Genomic DNA, 20549 nt, shown 5'->3' with positions numbered 1-20549 from the left:
AGCGGCGATCGCCCTAGCGTGCGTTAGTACGAACGCGAAGGTGATCATCAGTGACAGCAAATCAGCAATAAGGAATTTCTGCAAAGGCAAAATATCACACTACGCGTTGAACATATTATCTAAAAGCAACATAGACAGAGGGATCACCCTAACCTGGGCCCCCGCTCACACCAACATACCAGGAAACGAAGCGGCCAACGCCCTTGCCCGAGCGCTCATTATACGGGGGGGACGCCGGCCTCAACCTAACTTTAAGGTCGAGACGCTCGCGACCTACAACGAAGTCATTGAGCGCTACAAGTTAGGACGGCGGAAATATCCACCCCCAAATAGGTCCCTCACATCCACAGAGGCAGTCACCTGGCGCCGCCTGCAAGACAAGAACCACATGTCTCCCAGATGGAGATACCTCACGCAAACTGGAAATCCGGAGGACCAATTCTGCAGATTCTGTAGCAATATAGGAACATTAAAACATATCCTCTGGGAGTGCAGCCACTCCCCGGGCTACAATTTATTCAAGGACGCAGAAGCATGGGAGATTACGCTTCATAGCGAAGACCCGGCGACACTGGCCAACATTGTCCGTCTGACAACCGAAGCGGCGAACCGCTTTGTCTACTAGCCCCTGCATCTTGGGGTGACATCGGGCTCCCTGGACGCCTGCGAGCGGTGCCGGAGCTCCGGTGTCGCCTCTTCCGGACAATAAAAGTTTTCACCACCACCACCACGGAGTAATTTTTATCACCTGGGGATCTTTACCGTGCGCTGACATCGCACAGCACACAGACGCCTCTGCGTTTTGCCTCCATCGAAACACAACCGCCGCGGTCGGGATCGAATCCTGGTACTCCGGCATAGTATTCGGGCGTCTTACCACTGCACCACCCCGGCGAGGCGGGTCGGAATCATCATGGTAGAATTTTGACAATAGGCAATGAGTCATAAAAGAACGGGTCTGGAGTCGCTTCTAGATGGTATCCTGCTCCTCATCTAAGGCTTTGTCTGGAGGGGAATATCCTCCTTACAGGGTTTGGTTTGGTTTGTGGGGTTTAACGTCCTAAAGCGACTCAGACTATGAGAGACGCCGAAGTGGAGGGCTCCGGAAATCGACCACCTGGGGTTCTTTAACGTGCACTGACATCGCACAGCACACGGGCGCCTTGCTTTTCGCCTCCATCGAAAAGCGGCCGCCGAGGCCGGGGTTCGATCCCGCATCCTTGGGAACAGTAGTTGAGCGCCGTAACCACTGCGCCACCTTGGCGGGGTTCCTCCTTACAAGCTTAAAATGATTAGTAATGTTGCGAAATAATGCTAGGTTGACCTTCGAGAAACTCTCATTAACTACCACTTCCCCTGCTCGGTTGACGAATCTCCGAAGTTTGATGTGTGCCGTTTCGACACCAGGGCTCCCCGTGGGCTGGGACCATATCAATTCAATAATTTTGTCTTGGTTTAACACAATTGCTCAAGGCTGTCTGAGAAATTATGTTCCTCGCATAAACGCGTATTTAGAGTCATTGAGTATTGCACTAGATTCGGTGCTAACGATGGCGTATAGTTATCTGTGTCTTGGTATCTTTTGGTCGCAACTCGATACCTAGTACTAAACGATATCAAATATGAAAATGATCGCCACTGCTGTGCTGCGGAAAAGCCGGCCACGTTGCGTTAAGTCAGCCTCCTTAAGCCAATCTAAGATACTGTGTACTCCCAAGCCCAAGAGTCTTTAGGTGGAGGTACAGTTCGGTAGCCCTAATGCTATCGCGAATGCTAGTCGAATTAAAACCACTAATTTGGCTTTTTCAGTGTTGTTTATATTTGGTAAGAGAGTGTGTAGTCAACCTGCTTAATACAAATGCTTGTACTATTTTGCACAGTTCGTTCTCTTTCACTCCCCTCATTCTTGCTCGCAATTCGTCTAATTAGTCTTACCGTCATGTTGTCGGTCGCCTTGAATATTTCTTGTGTTTTCTTATCCTTTGTCTTTGACTGAAGGAACACCCAAAACTCTCATAGTTTCGCCTTCCTGTACAGGGAGCCCTTCCACATGTTAAGTGGAAGCGGAGTTTTGGAATTTTGGCCTCGACGGCCTCTTGTTTTGTCTCTGATTACGAATAATTCAGACTGGGAGGGCGAACAGGTGAGCCTTGCTTTACACGTCAGGTATTGTATTATTTCTACAATTCTACAATAACTGTAACCATCGTTGTCAGTTCTCATCCATAAAGGGATGTCTTCTGCGCAGAATGTGTGTTAGAGCCCCGGGGGAGCTGCTAATTTTGAAATTTTGTTTAGTGAGAGGTTAAAAAAGAGGGGTTATAGGATTGAGCACTGAGATCCACCTACTGATATGGAGTTTGATTTAATCTCTCCCGCTACTATCTCTGCCATTCTGTGACTGAGAAACAACATTATGTTGTTACGAACGAGTCAGAAGCGGGCAGTGGCGTGAGCAGGAGCACTTATGCTAGATCCGCTACAATTCACTAAATCATCTCAGTTATCGGAGACCATCGCTCTGTTATCTGTTCTTTTTGTTCATTGGCTTGCCACACCTAACATTTTAGTGGATGTTTGGTTTGGTTTGGTTCGTGGGGTTTAACGTACCAAAGCGACTCAGGCTCTGAGAGATGCCATAGGGGAGGACTCCGTAAATTTCGACCACCTGGGGTTCTTTAACGTGCACTGACATTGCACAGCACACGGGCGCCTTGTTGTTCACTTACAACGAAAAGCGGCCGCCGAGGCCGGGATTCAATCCTGTGTCCTTGAAAACAGTAGTCGAGCGCCGTAACCACTGCGCCACCCCGGCGGGGTATTTTGGTGGATGTGCTTGAATGGATGAGGAGTGATGATGACATGCCCCATAATATGAAAGTTCTTTCTACTGGGTTGATGTCCGAGAGATTCCTTAAGATAGCAATGTGCGTAACATTATTGATAGCCTTGTTTAAATCCACGCCTAAAATGGTTCTAGTTCAGCTGCCGCGTTCCTTATCTGATATGTCTGCCTTGAGTTGCAACATAACATCTTGGGTGGAAAGATTAGCCCTGAAGCCTAGTATTAGAGTTTGGGACTAAATTATTATCCTCGGTGTATTCTTGTTGTCGGTTGAGAATTACATGTTCCATTTTTAGTGCGTAGCACTACTAGCCGCTATCACGGATTTCGCCGGGGTCTATCCGAAGCCGCTCACTCTCTCTTTCTTCGTGAACTTCAAGCGGAGAAACAGAAGGTGGCTACGCGCGCGTCTCAGCATTGAGGAGGTGGAGCAGCCGCGGAGCTGTAGTAGAAGCTTCTCTCTTTCTCTGTCCATCCATCTTTCCGTGAACTAGAGAGGAGGAAGGGAAAGTGGCGACGCCTACATCCCGCGATCTAACACTGAGGGGGCGGAGCGATAGCGTGATGCACCCAGTTAGAGAGTAAGACAGTGAGAGAGGGGCGTGTCAGTTGCGGACGTGGCGGCCGTCCCAGGGCAGCGTTGCACAAGCGTGTGTGCGTTTGCTTCGCGTCGCAATGGACGAAGCCGGTCCATCTGGTATTGCGGCACAGGTTCGCCGGGCTCGACGTGCTGAAGCACAACGATTACGAAGGCAGCGGAAACGTGAGTCTACTGAATCTGGTGTTGCAGCTAAACGGTGCAAGAATTTAGAAGCACAAAGAACGAGGAAACGTTCCGAGCGTGCTCACGAAACGGCTCATGACACTGAGCGTCGGCGTGAAATGAATGCCGAAACGAAGAGGAAGAAACGTGCGTTAGAAACTCCAGGGCAACGGGATGCTCGACTGCAAGCGAAGGCTGCTGCCAGAAAGGTACACGTCGCTGAGAGGCTCGCGAAAAATCAGGCTAGGAAAAGAATTTTTGAACGCGATTTTCTTGGCAACCGCGCAACCGCCAGCGCTGTTTGTCTTTGTGACTGCTGGCCACCTCTTGCGCGAGCTGAGGGAACATTTTGGAGAGAGTGTAAATCGCTGAAGGGTATGCATGAAAGGTATAGCGGGGATAAGCGGTGCTACGCACCTACTTCGTATTTGATTAACTATTCAAATCGGCCATATTTTTTTTATTTCTTAAGCAGGATGCCAAATAGATCGGGCGTAGATTCTTTGTACACAATGTCTTGCCTGGATTTGGAATGAACGCAATCTTCATATTTTTTCATTCTGGTGGAACGTTTCCGTCTATTCAGCATGTATTGATGAGATCAGTGAGTGCTTTCACTAAAGCTGCATGCAAGTTTCTGTCTGTTTTCTTAGTAACACCTTATGGGCCCGGCTGTGGTCGTGGTGCCTGGTTGCCCAATGGCAAACCAAACCTCTGCCACCGTGATTTCGGCGTTCAAGTCCTCGTTTAGTGTCCCCTCATAGCCCGCCAACTGCCCTTCTGTGGTTGTGTAGTATCGATTTCCCAGTTCCGTTAAAAACTCTTCTGTGGTGCCTTGAACTGATACACTCATCTCATCAGTCGACTTCGCTGATATGATTTGGCTTGTGCGGGTTTAAGAAAGCGCATTAGCAGATGCCAAGCTTTCCTGCATCCGAGCTGATGATTCATGTCGTCGCACATTTGATTCCATTCTTTGTGTTGAAGTTTTATATGGCAGGTTTCAAGTGGTCTCTGCCACTGTGCTATTCTCTTTTTAGGAGTTCTGTTGTGTTTGATTCTGTTCCAGCGGCATTGTAAACTGAAATGTATTTTGAGCATGTTCGCATAGTCTGTGACTTCTCCCTCTTCTTCCATGGCAATTTCGGCTCTGGCAGCCTTAATATCTCTTTTAAATGACCCCACCCTGTCCGTGAGATTTTTAGTTACTGGGTCTGTATTTTCTTTTATTATCTGTCTTGGTTCTCCCAATTCTCTGAACTTGTACCCGTCCGTAATGTTTACTTCGTTAAAGACTGATTTATGCTTTGTTGTCTAGAAGGTGGTAGATATAATGTAGTGATCGCTGCCTAGCGCGTGACGTGTGTTAGCCCACTTTCCATTTCGTATGTTCATAGACAGGATTAGGTCTGCTGGGGTGTCGGCACCTATGATATTGCCAAGACTCGTGCTATCTTGGAGGATATTTCAGGACAATTACGCCAAGATGTCGAACTGCCTGCTAAACCCCGTTGCCTTTGGGGCTAGCTCTAGTATATCCACATTCCGGTATACCGGTTGCTTTATATTAGGGTGGCTGTATACGTTAAGCAGAAACAAATTTCTATCTCCTGGTTTCTTGCTTACAATCTATTGAAGGGAGCAGTCTTCCTTTAAATTTTCTATATAGTGTCGTATCGCTGTAATATTGCGTTCCAGTAATGAGGCGGTGGACAAACCCGTCCCTCTTCCGGCATCATATCCTGGCGGTAGATATACCTTGTAGTCGGCAATTTGACATCGCCACTAGATTCTGGCATTGAAATAATGTCTGGTGGACGTTGTTCTGCTTGAATGCGAAATTGCAGATGCCCCCGTTTGCGCCGGAAGGCTTTGTAATTCCACTGTCATACCTCAATTCGTTGCGAGGAGCCATATTGTTGATCCGCTATTTGCTGTAATAATATTGAGCAATTATCCAATGCGGTCGCCTTCTCCATCACTTGTTGGAACATAACCAACACTTGAGTTTGAAACGGTGTGAATTCCAGTGCTAATGCGGATACTTTAGCCTCGAAGTTTCCTACTCTAACGCTAGGTTCTCTACCTTGATCTCTATGTTATCAACTCTTTTACTGAGTGCATTAAGGTGAGCTCCTAATGATGTGGTCTTAGCTGGATGCGATGCATTGCCTGCAGAGGCTTCGGCAGTTCATTTGTTTTGGGTATTTTTAGCAGGGAGAGAGGGTCTTTTAGCTGTGGTGAATTTGTTTCCGTAGCCTCGCACCCGGGCGTGGGTATAATAAGAGGGGTTTGCACAGGTGTTTGCTATGAGCTGTGTTAACTCTCTCGAAGCTAGTTGATGGTGCTTCGCCATCTCTTTCTTTAGTCTTGCGTTTTCCTCCTCACGCGTATTTAATTGTTTTCGCGTCCGCTCCCCGTCCATTATAATTTGCATACCATCCGGCCGGCCGGTGATAGTGTGAGCTGGTTACGCCACAGTCCGGAAAAAGTCGAAGCGTCGCTCGCGAGCGGCGTGGTGGCGCCATCTACCCTAAAGAACTTGTACTAGGTCTTCTTCTGGCTGCCGCCGGCATGATATCGCCACCAAAATGCATGTTAGCGAACCACATAATTTACGGACATCTACCGTGTTACTCGCTTACTCTTTTATTTCCCTAATAGTTCCCATGTAATAACATAGCGGGCAGTAAAGCTTACACAACACACCCCTTAACTCGAATGAAGCAGTTTGGAACTTTCAGTTCCGGACACCGAGAGTGACGGACGTATGAGTCATGGGCTCCGTAGAAGCGGCTGCAGTGTCCCGGCAGGCACGCGGTGGTAACTTTTTGTTGCTGGTTCAACAGTTTCTAGATACCTGCAGTGTCCCAGCAGGCACGTGGTAATAACTTTTTGTTGCTGGTTCAACAGTCTCTAGATACCAGGTAGCTTTACCGAGTTCACCTACAGAGCGTACCGTTGTGAACAGCTTTATTCATTTCGATATTGGGCCCACCATACCGGGTGGAAGATTTCCGAGACGCGCTCGCTGGCCTATCACTGCTGCCGGAACTTATAGCTGTCGTAGCATACAGTATGAGCGACGTGTAAGAGGTTACTTTCAAACACGAAGACACCGCAAAGATAATTGTAAGTACTGGTGAGCTGCAATTGAAGAACAGCAGGTGTCTTGTCATTGACCCAGCCAATCAAGACGTATGATTAAAAGTGCACTGACACTTGCACAGCAATACGGACTATGACCTGAGACCCACTTTTGCAGCTTTTGGCAAAGTGACACACATCATCCGCGAGTGGAGGCGAGCATAGGGCATGGCGGACAAGGGGTTTACCGCAACAATCGTGTTATTAAAGCTCAATCCGGCAATAAGGCAGGACAATATTCCGCACCCGCCGGCGAGCCTTCCCTCATAGTCGTGCCGAGCAGGGCTTCAATCTGCCTTTTCTGCCGCGGTACAGGCCACATTATTGTTGTTGTTGCGACTGTAGGAAGGAGGAAGAATGTCTCATGTGGACAGAAAAGAAAATAGAGAAGGAAGAAAAAAAAGAGGAAGGAGAGAAAGAAGCGCGTCGCAACAGCCGTCGTCCACCACCGAAGTGGTGACGTACGTCACGTGCTGGTTCGCTACAGCGTGGAAGGCAATTCCGAATAACGCAAAAAGGGGGCGTTGAAAAGCACTGTGAGTGCACCAAAAACTCCTTGGTCCTCTCACTAGGCTTTGTGTTACGGCGCTGCAATCGGCACAGCAAACTTCAGCGCAGGTTTCCTATGCAGGAGGCGAAAATAGAGTCACGAGCTAAGCAATAGAATGGTGATGTGTGTTCGAGCTCACTTGGCGTGTGTGTTTCACATGCAATTGGTAGATCAGTCGGCTGCGCAATTTTCATCCGTAATAATGCGGACACTTGTCAAATCTGTACTTGCTTTTAATAATGGCCGACTTTTAGTAGTTGATCTGGCCTTTTCTGATTTGGAGTGGTGAGTTTTGTGCATTTATGCACCGGCGATCGTTCTTCGAACGATTTGAGACATATCTGAATACGAAAAACTGGTCATACTTGCCGCCGATTTTAACTGTGTGTGTGCTGCTGCAGACCGCGCGAAATGCTCGCGCGTCCCTGATAAGAGTACCGAGATACTGAATGCAATGATGCAGGATGACGTCATAGAAACAATCGATGGCATTTTAAGAAGTGCACCAGTTCACACTTCACACATTTCTAGCGCTACAGCCAAGCTAGGTTGGATAGACTGTAGGTGGCAGCAGACATAGTGCCCCTGAGTTGTAATTATGACGTGAAACTTGTTTCATACATCCACCGCTGCTTAGTTGGTTACAGCCACCTTTGGAGAAAAGCACAGCAATTAAACATTAACTGCGACCTATGGAAACTTAATACGAGCATGTAGATGTTTTGTCCTTGCCGTAATCAGGAAATTACAAAGGTTGGGGGCCGTACAGCCTGTAAACTTCATCATTGCTTGGGAAGACCTTAAGGAGAAAGTTAACATAATGGCGTTAGAGAGACGCAGTGTGGCTTTGACGCAGCATGAAAATGGCAGAAACAACGCATCACCAGCGGTTGCAATTTTTATCTCTACTGATTGTGACATACGTGGCGTTGTTTTGAAAGAAATAAGGGTAGTTAAAAGTTTGTTGAAAAGTTTGATGCGGAAAAATATAAAGCAGCAGTAGTACGATCTAGATCTAAGATGCTGTCGACCGCAGAAATGCCAACAAAACGTGCTCTCTGAGACTAACAAAGGTACGGATGCATATAAGAAACCCACCACCTCATTGAAGGCAATGGAGTTACAATCGATAAAAACGAAATAAAAGAATTGATATCCAACCATTTTGTCAGGTTGTTAAGCTGTGCACATGACATCCCCAACCTTTTCAAAAAATTGTTCCTGCCATTAATGCTCAAACTCGACGAGGAGACCAGGACACGACTAGAACAAGCCTGTTACTATGAGCGAAACAGTGCCAGCTAGACAAGTTGGCTAGCGGAAAGGCACCTGGGCCTGATAGCTTAGGAGCGGCTTGCTATATAACTTTTACGTTGGAGCTAGCTCAGGTGCTCTTCCATGTCATAAGTGAACCATATGAGCAAAAAGGATTTATATTATGATTCACAACATCCCATGTTGTGCTTATCCCAAAGACAAATGATGCCTATAAACATCTGCTGCCAGGATCATTCGACCAATAACCCTTCCCAATGTGGACTACAAAATTTGTACAAAGGTGTAAGCGACACGACTGCAAGGGGTTATAAAATCGTTAGTTGGCCACACCAGACTTGCGGCATCGAAGGCCTAAGCATCACAAAAAACGTACACGTGGAAAGAAGATGCGTTCTTCAGTGCTGTGGTACACTTGAAGATCGTGTGGCAATGTTGCGGCTCGGTTTGACAAAGGCATCAGGTCTCGCATCAGGTGCTGTTTTGCATGCTCGAGTATTCGAACCTTGCCACTGTAAAATAGAGGGCATAAGGTTGGCGTATAAAACTGATGGAAGTTCTAAATGACTTCAAATGCTTCCATACGTTTGCATTTGCATTAATTACAATATTTGGTGAAGGCACTAACGACGTCGGGCATTTAAAGCCTGCCGATAAGCATGTTGTCTTTTATTGATCCTCGTTTGTAACGCCTTTGCTTCAACCTTCTAGAGTGCAGCTCTTAAGCGCCACGTCTGCGTTTGAGCCGCGTCGATCTGGGTTCCGTTGTCGCATAGCCGAGTAAAAGGAAGTGATGACCATGGGAGAATCTCGAGCCAAAGAAAACTTCTCATATGAAGAGAGAGAAGCCGTGAGATCTCCTCCGTCCGATCATGCCTCATATTTTTCCTTCTGAAAATTTCCAGATTCCCAAGAAAAAACATCCTTTGTATTTGGATATGCGTCCATACAAGTACCTCTCGCCAAAGACAGCTTTTCGAAAAGAACAGAAATTCTCTTTATGTTATGAGATAAACGAAAACTTCTTTGTAAGTTCACAAATATAAAAACTAGCATCTTCCAAATTCTTTGCTTCAATATATCGCGAAAACGATTAGCTGCACAAAATAAGCATGTTTGCATGATGTCTTATCCGAACTCGTGTAAATGCGCAGAACAACTCTGTGCTGTGACCTTCGCGACCATCGGTTCTTCCTACGCCGCCAACAGGCTGGTAGATTTAGTACCTGTGCACTTGAACCCAAGTCCAGCACCCCAAAGCCCTAATTCAAAGACAGGACCTGACGCAGAGAATAAGAGCACTGTTGCACGTAGTGCGTCATTAGCAAAACATTGCGCAGTCTGACGTAGAATTTAGCCACTTTGACTTCCTGCTTAAGTAAACTCGAACACATTTCTAAATTGCTGTGCATATTTATTTCTCCAGCTTCTTTCCAAGTTCATAAGCAACAGACATTCTGCTGCTTTTTACCAACCTAACCTTAATGTTTTCCAAGGTTACGGAAGTGATCCGGAATTGCTCTGGATGGACTCAAGCAATATCCATGGTTCGGATAGTCAAATCTGCGGTAGCAGAGGCACCCTCCTCTACATCCGCTTGGGCAGGCATCCGGGCGGCACTGAAAAACAAAATGATTTTTTCATTTCGTCTGAACAAGTGTCTCACCTTTTTGAGAGTTGAAAATTTCAGGCAGTCGAATTTCGCTCTTGTTTAATACTATCAATCTCACTTCGTGCTGATTAAATTGCGATGGTTCCAATCATGGTTCGATGGCGTGGGTCAATAGCAAATGCATCGACTTTATTTTTGTTGCTCCCCCTTGCCTCCATTTCAACAGAATCAGCTGTAGTGGGGTGAGTTTTGCCTAATATTATTCTTTTCTCTTTGGATTGATACGCGAAAACTGAAATCGCAAGCTGCCCTTCTAGTAAAGAGTACGTTTTTCTCCCGATGTATACATCTATCTAATTTAAATCTACCCTATTCTGATAACCTATCAATTAGAAAGTTGTCTGTGCAGTTCTTATTCATATGGTATATTTTCCACGGTTAGCCTACACAACGTTTCGTTAAGTAATGCACTTCCTGCTGACATTTTAATAAAATCTGTTTCTTGATAATTTTAACATGTCCGTATATTGAACTGTAATAAACATTCTCAATATTTCTTCTCAGTTAAATAAACATCTTTAAAACCATGTCGCATTCTAAGATAACAGCATGAAGGGGAGGTATTACGATATTCCTTTCGAGAGGAGTTAAAACGAGAGTAATTATAACATCTGAAAAACTTTCTTTCATCTCGCTTAGAATGATAGGCAAACTACAGCGCGGTGCATGCTTTTGTAATGTTTCTGAATTAGGCCGGAAGAAAAAGAGCCAGAAAATTTCGAACCAAATTTTCATTCATTTAGAGTGTCCTAATATTGTGGACGGATTTTTGCAAGAATGTGTCATTTATGCTCTCTTTGAAGTGAAAATGGAAGTCGTTGGTCAGCATTCTTTACATTGTTACCCATTCCTATAGCCTGTCGGCACATGCCGGCGTAATAACCAGACTTATTTCAAAGGTTTCATTTTGATCATGCCCAGCTCTCTCGTTTTTATTTAGACATTGCAGTTTTCTTGCAGTCCTGCTGGTACGAAATCATAAAGGGTGCAACATAAGCGCAGTCCTAGGAGCCAGAGGTTTAACACTGATTCTCTTTCCTTATTTGTTTAGCAACACTTAAGTGTAAACAGAGCTTCTAAATCAATGTGCTTGGCATATGAGGAAAACAGAAATATGTGCATGTTGTTTTATATAGAGCTAGAAAGGAAGGCGAGGACGTTGCTACTATCGTATTGCATAAAATATACTTACGGTATCCAAACAATGACTGTGTTCATGGTATTCAGGGCCCCAGACATTTGCACTGAAAATAACATTAGATTTTTTTTTTTTGCTTCTCTCCTGAATGCACACAGAAACATCGCTACCGGTAATAAACATATACACACAAGGGAGAAAATCATGTCCCATTAACAGATAAAAACCGCGGCCGGCATGCCATTTCTGTTTCGGTGTTTACACGCTTAAATTACAAAATCATCTAAAGGAAATGAGGACAACGTCCATGGATGAAAAACGAAATAAGCAATCTGTTTCACGTGTTTTCAGAGTGTCCCTTCTATCATGGCAGTTTACTGAGCTCCGAACTCGCCAGAACTCGGCGAGCCTTTTACCTTCTTTATAAGATGGCTAGATGCGTTTATTGACAGGAAAGGCAGAAAGATTGGCCAGAATGAATAAAATCTGGCCTGCTAATCTGCACTAGGGAAGGGAAAAAGGAAACAAAAGAGGATGATGTTAAATGGCAGTGCGGGAGAAGACATATGAAAATATATACAGACAACTTCCGTTACAAGCGCGAGTCAAATCCCGTGTCGCATAAAAAACGGCTAAGACCCGCACTCCCTGTACACCCTTCCCCTCATCCTGCCAAGCGCCCAGCAGCAACTCCGCAGAGGCCTCTAATCCAAACGCTAAAAGAAAGCGGTTAGCACATTTTTTTCGCGCGCATACACTGGGCGCACCCATAATATTTGGGCCATAGTCTCTGTGATGCCACAAGTTGCAAGCATGCATGATTTCGCAGAAGTTCACGCGGAGCACGAAATGACAGTGTTGGATCGAGTTTTGAGACGAATTTTTCGGGCGCCTAGCTGGGCCCACTATGTTGCCGTAGCATTCTTCGTACAGTTCATTAGAAGACACATAGTATCCGCTCTGGAAAGCTGCAAAACTGTTTGAACACCACTGCTGAGGGCACCCTTTACTTCAGGATCGACCTGTTCATTTATATCAAGCCCGCAGTGCGGAGGGATTCATTGAAGCATTATCATGTGTCCTTGGAGCCGGAATGATGTAAGGAGTTTCAGGGTAAGTTGTTTGAGCCCATTAAGTGGCACCATGGATTTTGTTAGTATCTCGGGAATACGGAGGCGCACCGAAGGTTTATCTATCACCCACGGGGGTTTGGCGGGATGATATGGGAGGGCATATGCCTGTTGGTACTTGCGACTGATGGCAGCGGAGTGCACTTGTAAAAGTTCGTTCCGGCCGCTCATCCAGAATCTCAGTCTATAAGTTGCAACGGTGTCGTGTTAGTGCTTGTAAATACACACGACATAGATCGCGTGCGAGTATATCGATATGGGCGAGCCTCTTCAATTGTGCCTTTGAAACAGGTGCCTCTGGACAATCTAAGGCATATCTTCAACGCCTGCGCTTCCAGGCTCTCTAAAGAATATTACGGAATATCAAATAGAGCAGTGTCAATGGTGTGAGCACTTGTTTCGACTACATTACACCATTTTATTTTTGCATAAATAAAGCGGTGTTGTGGTTTTCGTTTGAAAACTTTCACAGATTCCGTAATAATGACATCATACAGTACATCATTCTCGCTTCCCATTATTTGAAAGAACATCTGCACCATGTGGTGTATATGTTCTGGTTACAGAAACATTAGTCTCACACAATTAACAAAGAGTGGCGGAGAATACTGATTTCTGTGAAGTAGTTTTATTTTATATCCTTAGTCAACTTAGGACATGACGTTTATTCCAAGTTAAACGCTATTCATTGAAGCAGGACACGGATACCACGATAGCACCATTCAGACCTAACTCAGAGCAACTAAGTATTTCGTAGCTCTGACACCCACAATGTTCGTAATTAAGGTAATAAACTGCATTTTCTTCGGTTAATTCTTCTACCGTATACGTGTCTCTCGCCATTTTTATGCGCAATGAGCCATTCTTTGTCCCCAAAAATGTTGCTCGATACTTCTTCCACATCTTCAGCTAGCACAGGCAATAAGCAAGGGGTAATTTCATCTCAGCTCAATGATCTTTTCTTATTTCTCATTTCCTCTCTTGTTACCTTACTTGCATTCTTCACTGAACTACCGATGCGCCTATTCTGTAACAAGGGTGCCAGTTTTACCGGAGGCAGTATGGCACCGCTTACTGTTGTGTTAAAGTGATTAGGCAGAGGCAATAAACTGGCGCTTGTCTGGTGAATAAACCTGAATATAGTACTGTGAACAGATTTTATGCCATTATAGCAGCACCTTGCCTCCTGCGTTCCGGTCTTCCAACAACGTTCTGGATTCAGAGCTACTGCAGAAAGGTTTACTCTGCACGTCTCGCTCGTTTTTCCAATTTTCTTGCCATACGCATGTTATGCACCTGTTTCTGCGGATATTTGCAGGCTACATCTTGCAGCAGAAATGTGTGCAAGATTAGCACGACGTTGACCATATAGTTAATCTGGACCAACTTATTGCATGTTTGTGCAATGCCACTTTAGGGGCCTACAGCTGGAAAGTTATTCCAGATATTCCATGCCAATTCTTTGTAAGAGTGCATTTGAACAGAGTGTGTTTGAAATGATTTTCAATCTAAGAGTCTCGTCAGATACAGCGTCCACCGAATACCTGTTTTATCGCCTGTAAGGTAACGATTCGTCTCCAAATAAGGTAATGTTTACTTTCCTGATTGCAGTTCGGCAATACTGAGAAAATGCTGTGAACGCTGAATTATTCAAAATTTATCACACTCGCAAAGGAATAGTCTCCACTTTGAATTTCAATGTAACAGAGATCAAATTAATGCAACATTCTCAAATCCACCCTTTGTTCCTTTCCATCTTCTTTCATTCCGAACTTCCTCCTTTCCCTTACGGCTTGGTCCATTTGTCCACAGAAACAAGCGTGATAGATACTGCGCCTTTCCTTTCTTCTGAACTAACTATAATCAATGCACACCGATTGTGAATCTCAGAGGATCCGTAATACACTCCCTTTAATTGATTATGAAATCCGGTGGAGGCATCCTAAAAAGGCTCTAAAACTTATTTTAGCTAAATACGAAATTTGTATGTTTAACAATATGGGGTAAGAGAGTACGATACCTGAAAAACCACAAGATTGCTAGCAAGTGCTTCGTGATTATTTCAAGGCCATGGTTTTTATGTGTTGAAAAAACAATTAGCTTTAAACTACCTTTCAAGCCAAATCCCGATAATGTGGCTAAATGTAAAGATAACTTCATCATTTTTTTTTATAAACAAGAGGCCGCAGATGGGGTACAGCTCTATCATTTCATTTACATAGTTCCGTCATGCACTTCGTTCGCCTAGCGACATGAGTAGATACGTGAATATAGGAGAGAAATATTTTTCCCGCGCTTTGATCCGCGTCCACGCTATCATTAAAAAGAACAACAACGCAGAAGTAGAGGTGTAAATGAGACCCGGGTTACACGCGTATTCTTTCGTTTCCATGTAAAAGCCTCGAAAGCAGACGCCGAAGAGTGGTGCATAGTGATGACAATAGAAGTCCCGATATAAATATATAGAAATGAAAACTCGTGTGTTTGGAAGAACATCTTTTTTTTTCAAAATTTAAATTCAGAATAGAGATGAAACTTATTTAAAAGTTATTCCTAATGCACTGCACATAAAGTTATATATATCGTTTAAAAGTTCCGGACGCGATACAATTCATAAACCTCCCTCACTCCTCAACAAAACGATTTTACTCTTATTTAGCTATTCATTGTCTGCTTTTTTTTTACCCTTACCCCTTCCTTTTTGCATTCTGCGAAACGTATTACCAGGAAAGTATCAGGCTTAAAGGAGGCAAGAATCTCAAATCACGCTATCGTATCCCGCCTAAGATTGCAGTACTGACGCCCTCTCTAAACACAAAAAGCAAGAAGTAACTCATTTAAAACCCTTGCATAAAAATGACTGGCGCGGCGCTGACGGACATGACAAGAGCGGGCAGGTTGAGAGAACGAATGCAAGTTAATGACATTCTTGCGCAAATCAAAAATAAAAAATGGGCATGGCCGGATCATAGGATGCTAAGGCTAAATATTCTATGGCTGTTAAGATAACGGAGTTATACACAAAAAATGAGCCGTAGCTGTGTAGAGTTAAATACGAAGACGAGAGAAAGAAAATTTCTACGTAAACTGGCAGCATGCGAGCTGGAAAAAAGTTAACTAGAAGTTTCATTTCATTTCATTTTATTTTCCTTAAAGGCCCCCTTGTTGGGGGTTTACATAAGGGGTGGGGTTAAAATGAGAAATCAAAACATTTATTTCATGATGACAGGTGGGATTTAACTTTATCTAAGAAGGTTGTTGGGCAGGTTATGGCTGCAATTTCATGGGGAAGGTCGTTCCAGTCGCTGGCTGTTTGGGGGAAAAATGACTCGGAAAATGTAGTCGAACGGGCACACTGGCGTGAAACTTTCAGCGGATGACCAATGCGTTGAGAAGTGCGTGGTGGTGGTACGCAGATGCATGGCTGCTGTTTGAGCTGGGAGTAATAAAATTTGTGAAATACGCGCAGGCTAGAAATTGCGGATGCATACTCAAGTTTTGGTCTGATCAATGCTTTATAAGCAAGTAGCTTTACATTTTGAGGGGCGTCGTGAAGATGACGTTTAACTGAAACAGTATTTTGCCTTGTAGTGGATAAGGCCGAGATAATACTTAGAATCAAAAATCATCCTTACAGGCCCTAATGGTAAGGTGAAAAATATTTCATTAAACTCAGTTGCATATTTCATTCACTCGTAAATTACAAATAGTTATGGGGAATATTTTTCCGGTTCATTAGAGCTCCTCAATTATAAAAAGTCATTTCATGTCTATCCTCTTAGAAATAGAGCACTCACGTTGCGACGACCACGAGGCCTAGAAGGAGAAGTAGGTGCATGGTATTCATGATTCTCCAAAACGTGTGCGAACACTGTTCTGTCGCAGTGTTGGCGGAATGCACTTTCTCGACGCCGGAGTGTGGGGTATATATACTAACGCCGAATGTGTGGAAGAAAGGACTCCATTTCACTGCGATACGTCAACCACAATTCATTCACTTTCTATTCACTTTTGTTCTCCTTCAATGACGTACATGCCTTTTAACAAACTATAATCCCAACCTAGAACCAGTTTTGGGAATTGTGATAGCCCTATTTTTTGTCAGCTATTAGTTTCTTAGCCCCAAAGTATTAAAGGCCCTGTTTTCAACGAAGCCATATTTTTGTCTTTCGCACAAAATGCTGTATTTTTTTGTAACGTGTGCAGATGTTCTCTGCACCTCGTTCTACTGTCCATTGTATTCTATACATCGTAACCCAGGTTCGTTCCTGATAACATGTTCTAAGTGTTACTAACCAATCTCTAGCACGGAAAAAACGCACCGCCCTAATTGGACAGATTGGACAATGTTTGTGCTTCTATTTTTCCAGGGAATCCCGGCCTCGGCGGCAGCTTTTCGGTGGAGGCGAAAAGCAAGGCGCCCGTGTGCTGTGCGATGTCAGTGCACGTTAAAGAACCCCAGGTGGTCGAAATTTCCGGAGTCCTCCACTACGGCGTCTCTCATAGCATGAGTCGCTTTGGGACGTTAAACCCCACAAACCTATTCTTCCAGGGTCCTATAGTGTTTTTCAAGGGTGTATTTCATTTTCACTAGCAAAGTGTATAACTGTGTAACGGTTATACAGCTGGCGGTTATCGCAAACCTCTGTTATTTCTTTTAGAACCCACACCTTTGTCATCTATAGTACACGTGGTCGTGCACGTGGTATTGTACACGTGTTACCTACACCAGCTAGCACGCTAAGCCTGGTAGTTTTCAGTTGTGTTACTGCAAATGGGCCACCATTCTTGAAGCATCTTAACGGTTTCAGCTCAAACTTGGACACATTGACTCATGCCCTCAATTTCTCTTGCATCACCGGCGGCTCTCTTTACACGTGACTGATCTGAAAGCACCCTACCTGTTAAAACCCTCCCTCCTCGACATCTATATTCGTACATCCGTCTTATGCGTTGCATTTCTCAAGTGCTGGATTTCACCAAATCAAGTCAGTGCAAAACGAGGTTACATTTTACACTTCTTTCGCCAAAGCATCAAAGAGGCAATGAGCCTTCCAGTGAGCTTACTGTAGATAAATTGCTTTAATATCTGAATATAATGAATGTTATTAGATGTTGAAAGCTACCTGTTAAGCCTCACCCCTCTTAAAATGCCAATACGCTTCATTTTGACTGTACTCCTACCTTATTTTGTAGATTAAATGCCCCTGGACACTTCACCACATGCTCTTTTATAACTTTCTAGTCCCAAACTGGGCGCTTTTAAGATTCTTAACCTCACACATGTTTTAATGTAGCTGCTGTAGCTGCCATTCCAGCGTGCCAGTTGTAAGCATGTCGTCGTGAACACACTAAAGGCTACCATGTTATAGAGGGTTAAAATATAACTAGTCAGACAGTTCGAATTAGACATAGTACAAAGCAAGTCTCCATGGTTTAGGCGAGTCTGTCAGCAGCGCATTGTCCTGCTACAATTATCCACTCCAGTGGCTGTAACCTCAAATGTTAGACACTATTTGGCACTGATATATATATATATATATATATATATATATATATATATATATATATATATATATATATATATATATATATATTGTTGTTTTTTCTTCCGCTTTGCATTTAATGCTCTGTATGCTAATAATCACCATAAGACAAATTATTGTAAATGTCAACATCATAAACAATAAAAAAGAACGTTTGCCTTGCACTTGTGGACTGTTCGCTCCTTTAAATTATATACATATTGTATATATTCTAGAACTTTGCGACAAACGCGGCTGTTTGTTACAATGTTTATTTCGCCGACAGATTCGGCAATGGTATTCCTTTCGTCAGGGCAGCTTTATAATAAACCAGTTTATATATACATATATAGTCACCAACACACGTAGCAAACAGAACAACAACCGAGCTGCCCTTTTTTTTTTAATCAAGCGAAGCTCGAGACAGACGAGGACGACCCTCAGCCACGCGCCAAGACATTCGGCCACTTGGTGGCGCTAGATGGGCAGCGGTGTGGCATTGCCCCCTTCCAAGAGGCATCGACCCGATGCCGCAAACGTAGGGGAACAATATATATGCAGGGCAAGTTATACGGGAGCCTCTGGCTCTGGTTTAGACCCTAAAATGGTTTAACAATTGTAATAAAGCTTCATTCTGGCGAAGTGACCTATTTCAGATTTCGGATGCCGAGATGAGCAGACAGTGCCTTGTGGTAACACCTCGTAGTTCACCGCTCTGAGGCGACGGAGCACCTCGTAGGGTCCAAAGTAACGGCGCAGAAGCTTTTCAGAGCGCCCTCGCAACCGTATTCGGCTCCAAACCCGGACTTGATCGCGGAGTCTGTAAGTCACCTCTCGGTGTCGCAGGTTGTAGCGCTGGGCGTCGTGTACTTGTTGGTGCCGAATTCGCTGTCGGGCAAGTTGGCGTGCGGCTTCTGCGTCACGAATAAATTGGTCAGTCCCCACGACAGTCGAGGGAACAGAATCCAGAAGAAGCATGGCATCCAGCATAGTCAAAGGTTCGCGTCCATGGACCAAATGAAATGGAGTGAAGCGTGTGGTTTCCTGGAGCGCAGAGCTGTATGCGAACGTGATGTATGGCAGATTTCAGTCCCAGTTCCCATGATCGTTGTCTACATATATAGAAATCATGTCGGCAATTGTCTTGTTAAGCCGCTCAGTTAGTCCATTAGTTTGAGGATGATAGGCAGTTGTTTTGCGGTGGGTTGTGCCACTGAGTCGAAGGACCTCGCTCGTGAGTGCCGACGTAAACGAGGTTCCCCTGTCAGTTAAGACGACTGTTGGGCGCCGTGACGGAGTACAATGTTGTGAATGAAGAAATGCGCAACTTCCCCTGCGGTACCACGGGGAACGGCCTTGGTCTCACAATAGCGGCTGAGGTAATCAGTGGCTACCGCTATATATCTGTTACCCATGGAGAACTACGGGAATGGGCCCAGTAAGTCCATGCCGACCTGTTGAAATGGGAATTTGGGGGGATCGATAGGCTGCAGGAGGCCACCTGGTTTAATGGGCGGTGTATTCCGTCGCTGGCACTCACGGCAGGTACGAACATAGCGGTGCTCAACGGCAGCTAGCCTGGGCCAGTAGTACTTTAAGCGTATCCGTGCCAATGTGCGAGAAAAACCGAGATGGCCGGAAGAAAGGTCGTCGTGGCACGCACGAAGAACTTCGTCATGAAGCGTGGTGGGTACTGCTAGCAGATAAACAGTTTCTGTTGGACCGTAGTTCTTCTTGTAGAGGACACCATCGCGCAAGCAAAATGACGACAGTCTGCGCCTGAAGAGCTGAGGAGGAGATGACACGGTTCCTTCGAGGTATTCGATGAGGGGCAAAAGTTCAGAATCGGCCCGCTGCTTTCGGGCTAAGGTGGACGACGTGATAACACCGAGGAAAGCGGTATCGTCGTCGCAGCCGTCCATGTGGCAGGGAGTAGGGGCGCGGGACAGACAGTCAGCATCACTGTGTTTCTTGCCGGACTTGTGTTCTATAGTAACGTCAAATTCTCGCAACCGAAGGCTCCATCGAGCAAGCCGATCCGATGGCTACGTCAGGTTTGCGAGCCAACACAGTGAGTGATGGTCGCTCACGACACAAAACGGACGACCCTACAAGTACGGACGAAATTTCATGACTGCTCACACAACAGCAAGACACTTCTTTTCCGTAGCTGAATATTTAACTTCAGAACGGGACAAAGCGCGATTGGCGTAAGCAATGACGCGTTCTGCACCGCCCTGCCACTGAACAAGGACCGCACCGAGACCAATGTTACTGGCATCCGTGTGCAGTTCCGTGTCGGCATCTTCGTCGAAGTGGACACGTATAGGTGTACATTTGAGACGGGACTTGAGTTCCATGAAGGCTTTTTCCTGGTCGGGGCCCCAAACGAACGGTTCGGCGTCTTTTGTCAGGCGGGTCAGAGGCTCAGCGATCTTGGAGAAATTGTGAACAAAGCGACGATAGTACGCGCAGAGGCCGAGAAATCGACGCAAACTTCGTTT

At 45.1% G+C, this 20549-nt stretch overlaps 1 long non-coding RNA gene across 1 annotated transcript; it reads right to left on the bottom strand.

Moving 5' to 3' along the window:
- Window positions 1-9973: 9973 nt before the first annotated feature.
- LOC146196165 (uncharacterized) lies at window positions 9974-16428 on the bottom strand. The gene is made up of 3 exons (XR_014705630.1): window positions 16318-16428; window positions 11445-11496; window positions 9974-10199 (listed from the first exon to the last, which is right to left on the bottom strand). It is a non-coding gene; the product is annotated as an uncharacterized LOC146196165 (long non-coding RNA).
- Between the last annotated feature and the right edge of the window lie 4121 nt (window positions 16429-20549).

This window comes from Amblyomma maculatum, chromosome 3, assembly GCF_055883805.1.
Source record: "Amblyomma maculatum isolate TAMU_Amacu chromosome 3, ASM5588380v1, whole genome shotgun sequence".
In the NCBI taxonomy this organism is placed as follows: domain Eukaryota; kingdom Metazoa; phylum Arthropoda; class Arachnida; order Ixodida; family Ixodidae; genus Amblyomma; species Amblyomma maculatum.
Note: the sequence above shows the minus strand (reverse complement) of the source record. Positions and strands in the feature narration are given on the sequence as shown.